Below are 6,137 nucleotides of genomic sequence, written 5' to 3'. Positions count from 1 at the left end.
CCTTGTGTATTTTGACGCAGTCTTTAACAGACGAACTAACCAGGGTGTTTGTTTGCAGAGAAATGCAATAAATTCAATGAGGATTATGATCGCATTTGCTACAAAAGGGTTGTTAATTTACGATTTTTAACGTCGAGAGCCTCATTACAAACAAAATCCTGCTTCCTTTGAAGAAGAGTTTCTTTCATACATACCTTTCTACTAGAAGATCAAAAACAACCTGGTACTTCGTATTGTATAAAACAAATATATAGCGCACGCGCTAACTTTTCCGATAAGAGCGTATAAACTTCACTTGGAAACAGCTTTGAAATTGGCATTGAAAGTAAAAGCTTTGATAATGACATAAAAATATTTGTTGGACTCCACCGGCCTATGACAAATATTTTCTGCACTTTAAATACACAAAATGTGTGTCATACCATCCTGTCTCTTCTTCATGTGTTTTGAATCAGTACCGAAAGAATACTAACACGATTGTATATGGAATATTTACCTTATTATTTCAGAATAACGAAAAGTAAATAATATGATATCAAAGTCAACAAGAATTGCTGTAATAACATAAGAAGGTGAAGAGCAGACCCACCCCGAATAGGAGTATTAAAGGGACACGTGTAGCCTTGGGATGTCTTGGCAGCAATCGTACACTGACATGCGCACTTGAGGCCAGGTTGCCTTAGATAAGGGTGATATTGGATATTTACAGTTTGAGTCGGGTTTCAGACCCACTAATCATCGAAATCTCAGATTTGTTCATTATGTGAAGTTAAATTTTATGATAAAATATGTACGGTAATGACGGAAATTCGACACAAAATGTGCTAGGTGAGACGATGTATCAAAAATGAAACAGGTTTTTGGAATCAGGTTTCAGCAAGTTGGCACCCATTTTTCTCGTTCTTTTGAAAGTGTCGTACTTTTTATAATTTTACCCGTGCAATAAGTTGATGGGAGGTTTATTCTAAAAGTGAAATAACGGGCTGTCCTAGTTTTCTTGCTAACCTATCGTTTACCCTGCCTTTGATAAGGGGTATTACATATTAAAAATATTCTTTACTCCCCCATGTAGGAAGTCAAATTATCTATATATTTATATCAAATGCAAAAAGGTAACAGATTTGATACTTTTGAGAAAATGATTAAAAACAGATCGTGCTTTGTGTTCCTATTATATCTACACTAGTTTTCCATACTTCCCTTGATAGCTATGCATTCAATATGTCTGAATAAATGCGTATAACCTCTGGACATCATATGGTCAGTTGAGGAGAGAGGATACATACTTTTCAAACAACAAAGTTGCACAGAAATGATTTGATTATTGTTACTTAATTTATGGAATCTTGAGAGCTATTGCATTTTCTATAGAAACCAGTACTATATTGTATGTAACGTTCCAAAAAGATCTGAGAGACCCTTTCACTTAAAAATGTATACATGTAGATGTTTCCGTATATTTTTGTATAGGAAAATCTCCGAGCCATAGTGTTAAAGTCCCCAAAAGTCAATCTTTATAACACTACAAACATTTGACCTCTATTATTATAAGAGTACTTATAACAAGGCAACTGTTCACAATATCCTAGGATCAGTAGTCGTTCTGTAATTACCCTTTTGCTTGAGTTGTTGACAATTGGTCAGAATTGCAACATCGTCAGAAAACCACCCCTACTGGTCACTAACAAGTTTCCTGTGGAGACCTATAATTAGGACCCTTCAGCTATGGTCAGTTTCCAAAACATCGAATTGTCACTATACATTTACCACTTAAGAAGAAGATTGTTTAATTCTACATCTGTCCACGGTGGGCAGAACAGCGACATGATGTAGTTAGCCGTTGTTTGCCGGTTAGATTTTTAAACTGACCGCTAATAATGAACATCATTAACGCTCAGCTTTATTTAAAAGCTGGATTTTCACTTTTTTTTACTCTCGCAACCTGAATTTTGAGGATAGATTGAAATGGTACAATGAAATTCATTGTTGCTATTTTTAAAAGATTTCCTTTCAACTAAATTTTGAATTTGGATCGAAAGCAAAGTTTATAAAATGTGTTTAGTTCGAACGAATAAATTAATACCGGTAATATGTTTCTCTTTGTGCCGTTTTTTCATGTACAAAAACGAGATAGAAAGTCTGTTTTAATCCTGTTTTTATATATTTTTTTACAGGAATGGAAGAATTGCTGTCATAAACGTGTTACTTATTGAGAAACGCGTGGCGCCCACGTTTCCAGACATATACTCTAATTGACAGAGCGTCAAGAATATTGAAATACTTGAACAATATTTCTGCCACTTTTGAAATTTATAAGTTTACTTTTACGAATTGTCACATCCGGTATCGCGTTGATTTCAGATTTGTTATCATTTTGTCATTGAACTTGAGCAGGTGCAAGTTAACATTTCCTGTCCATGTAGAATACCTGTGTCGATTAGTTGCGTCTTTTCTTTATATTCTGTTATCTAATATCAAAAGTTCTCCATATCGTCCATTAATCAACCGAATTTTTTAAAGTTTAAATGTTTTGAGTTTATAAATATCCTTCAGGCTTTGATAACTTGGTATCTCTATGGACGGTGTTGTAGGTAGCTTTTCCCCAAAGCCATCAGACACCCAAAAACGAATTCGGGAAGCTAGCTAAAAAGTGGGATTCCCTCCCACTTTTATAGTCAGATTAATACCAGTGAAAACCTACTACACAGCTGAACTTTGGTATCTCGAAAAGCGATATCTCGAATACCATGGATATGCCGAAGTAATTTTGAAGTTCCAATTACTTATTATTTAACCCTCGGTATCTCGAATCCTTGGATATCTCAAAGCTCAAAGATTTTTTAAGAATTTATGCATTTTCCGTATTTGAACAATAGAGCATAACCCTAACTCCAGAACCCTTGACCATGAAGCCATGAATTTTGCAATTTTGGTAGCTTATTATAATAAGCCAAACGCTTGACTGCTTGCTGTCTAAGATTTAAAAAAATATTTTTGAAGATTGCATTAATTTTGATGGTTTTGGCCCCAACCCCTCAGACCCAAGGAAACAGAAACCATGAAATTCACAATTTTTGTTCCCTTTTTGCCCATAGATGCCATATACCAAAATTAGTTGAAAATGATTCAGCGGTTCAAGAGAAGAAGCTGAAAATGTTCGCAAGTCTACGATTCACGTCCGACGCACGCGTCGCAAGACGACAAAAGAAAAAAGCAATAGGTCACTTGATGGCTCAGGTGACCTAAAATGTTGAACCATTCTATCAGTTTGTCTGGAATGCTAAAAATCTTCGTGATAGACCAAATGATTTCTATGTGAATTGAATCAAATGCCTTTTCAACTCAGTACATTGTTTTATGCTGTTACCAAGTGTAAATAGTTGTTCGATTGTACTCCTCCCTGATCTAAAGCCAGCTTGTTCCTTCCACAGTTGCCTTGAATCCTTTGTATCACTGTTCTAGAGAATAATTTGCTTGGCACAGATAAAATAGTGCTGACTCTGAAGTTGTCCCATACCGATCGATCACCTTTCTTTGAAATCTTCATGATCGGACCTTTACTCCACAGAGATGGTAGTTTCTTTGTTCCAAATACTTTTAAGTAAAGGAGAAAGGCCGAAAACTGTCCATTCTGTGAGAGAAAGAACTAATCGAGGGCCGTAGGCCCGAGATTAGTTCTTTCTCTCACAGAATGGACAGTTTGAGGCCTTTCTCCTACTTAAAACATGATTTCCTTTGTTCTGAAAATTAAATAAAAAATGTACAAAATGACAGGTAGCACACATACAAGGACAAGTTCATTGTTTACGGAATGGACAGTCACAGGTAAGCTAGGGATGCAGAGCAATTTGTTAAATAGCTATTTTGTTTCCAGATGCAAATAACAAAAGGTCTTTGTCTTAAGAATGTTACAGGTGGATTTTGTGGGATACTAGAATTTATACAAGTATATGATGCTTCAGAATCAGTTTACAGTTTGCGTTGTAAAGGCATGCATGTTTTTCTGTGATGGAGAGAGTTTATGACAGAATCAAAATCTTATAAACCAAAATATGCACAAAATTAGTGATATTTGGATCAGGAAACAGAAAAGTAAAAGAAATATTAGCCAAATTTTGACCCAAAAATGAACTTCGACGACATATACAGATGATCAAATTCAAATCAAACCTGGAAATGTTTTAATTGAATTCTATTTTTGAGGATATATTTAACTGCAGCAGTGTATTGGTGAGATGCAAATTATGTTCTGAGTGTTGGATTAGCCATGAGCTAATCTTCTACCTGAAATGTTTTTCAAATGAAATCTGGAAATGTTTCATTTTTATTTATTTTCTACCGAAATATTAACTGCGGCAGTGTAGTGTTCATGTTGCAAACTGTTTTCTGGGTGGAGGATTTAATATTAGACGTATTTCTATCTGAAAATGAATTCTCCTCGAGGGAATGATTTTTCCGAAATTTAAATCAAATGTGAATTTGTGTCATTTGAATTCAAGTTTTGTGAAAATCAAGTTTTGGGTATTGAAATAATGTGCATCATTCATGGATTTAAAAGAGTAAAATCGAGTGGATGCTGTGTAGACATTGTGTTCTGGATTAACTTTAATCTCCGCGTTCTTTTTGTTATGTAAATTAAAAAGTATTTAATGTATTTGTTTTTGTTTTCCTCTTGAACACATTCCAAAGTTTACCTGTAACTCTCCATTCTGTTTGTTTTAACTGTCCATTCTTTTTGAAAAAGCTGTCCATTCTTAAAAGAATGGACAGTTTTTCAAAGAGAATGGACACTTACAGGTGACTTAATGGATTGTTTGAGGAGTTAGCTCAACATTAAGCTATAGAATGGACAACACAAACAAAAGGTTTACGCCACAATCATGTTTTAACTATGAAAAACTTTTCGAAGTATCGAACTGTTGTCTCTGTGTCTGCCTTAATATTTCTTCTGTTATCCCATCAACTGCTCCGTCTTTTCCACTATTTAATTTCGACAGCTTTGACGATTTTATCCTTCCGTATGGGACCAGTGTCCATCTCATCTATTGCATCTCAAGTTGTGGACAGTTTAATATTCATCAAAGTGCTCTTTCCACCGTTTTATACTTCCATATAGACTGCTCAGGATCTTGCCCTTTTTGTCCTTTATTGCTGTTGTCATGCTTTTCCTTTCATTACTTAGCACTCTTATTATCTCATACACCGTTTTCATGTGGCCATTACTGGTTGGTTATCCTTTCTGCTTCTGTTTTCATGTTTTCTATCCACTTTTTCCTGTTATTCCTCATGCTGCGTTTTACCTCTCTGTGTTTGGCCCTATATTTGCTTCTGAATTTTCTTTATCAATAGGTGAGAAACTCTACTATGGTGGAAAATCTATTATGTAGAAGTTTTCCCTCATAGGGAGAAAAACTACTTCCAAAAAAGTTGGGGGGAGGGGCAGTATTCAAAGGATGAATCTAAAGAAAGTTGAAACAATAGAAATCAGAAACACTATGTGCTTATCAAGGTCTTGTAAAAATACAGCGTATTATCAGATACATCTGGACACAGACAAATTGTAAAGTAAAAAAATTATAATTCTAATCATTTGTATAACCATTTACGTATATATATCATTTACAAGTAATTGGAAGTCATTATCAAGCTTTTATGGCTTAAGCATTAAAATCATTTTAAAATTTGTTCTAATTGGAACTTGGACCCTGATTTCAACATACGAGCTTTAAAAAAATTGTAGAATATTTTTTGAGTAAATACACCATTAAAATCTTCGGAATCTTTGATCTTCATTCTGTGCAACAAAGGACAAATAAATTGTCGTTTACCGACAAAGATATCAATAACTGTTAACAATTTGAAAACATTTATCTATAAATGTTTGTAATAACGAGTCAGTCAGTATAAATTCACTAACCGAAACTTTTCGATTTAGAAAGAAAGTGTATATCTGTGTAAGAAACTGATCCCTTTGCCTCTGGCTTTACCAATATGTTGTATGATTACGAGAGGTACATTAGTTGGCATTTAATGGCATTGTGGAGATAAAAGAAGGGTAACTCTTTAAAAAAACCCTCTATATCTCTGTGAACAGGTAACGTATCAAATGTTTCTTTGTAAATAACCGCTCCAATGGA

The sequence above is a fragment of the Saccostrea echinata genome, unplaced genomic scaffold (genome assembly GCF_033153115.1).
Source record: "Saccostrea echinata isolate AGI-Se365-2 ecotype Australia unplaced genomic scaffold, CSIRO_AGI_Sech_v1 ptg000016l, whole genome shotgun sequence".
Taxonomy (NCBI): domain Eukaryota; kingdom Metazoa; phylum Mollusca; class Bivalvia; order Ostreida; family Ostreidae; genus Saccostrea; species Saccostrea echinata.
Note: the sequence above shows the minus strand (reverse complement) of the source record.